Raw genomic sequence first — 521 nt, forward strand, 5'->3', positions numbered from 1 at the left:
GGTTTAGATCTGGTGACTGCGCTGGCCACTCCATTACTGATAGAATACCAGCTGCCTGCTTCTGCTCTAAATAGTTCTTGCACAATTTGGAGGTGTGTTTAAGGTCATCGTCCTGTTGTAGGATGAAATTGGCTCCAATCAAGCGCTGTCCACTGTGTATGGCATGGCGTTGCAAAATGGAGTGATAGCCTTCCTTATTCAGAATCCCTTTTACCCGGTACAAATCTCCAACCTTACCAGCACCAAAGCAACCCCAGACCATCACATTACTTCCACCATGCTTAACAGATGGTGTCAGGCATTCTTCCAGCATATTTTCATTTGTTCTGCGTCTCACAAACGTTCTTCTTTGTGATCCAAACAACTTAAACTTGGATTCATCCGTCCATAACACTTTTTTCCAGTCCTCCTCTGTCCAATGTCTGTGTTCTTTTGCCCATCTTAATCTTTTTCTTCATTGGCCAGTCTCAGATATGGCTTTTTCTTTGCCACTCTGCCCTGAAGCCCAGAATCCTGCAGCC

Source organism: Cyprinodon variegatus, unplaced genomic scaffold (genome assembly GCF_000732505.1).
Source record: "Cyprinodon variegatus isolate N-32 unplaced genomic scaffold, C_variegatus-1.0 Scaffold1183, whole genome shotgun sequence".
Classification (NCBI taxonomy): domain Eukaryota; kingdom Metazoa; phylum Chordata; class Actinopteri; order Cyprinodontiformes; family Cyprinodontidae; genus Cyprinodon; species Cyprinodon variegatus.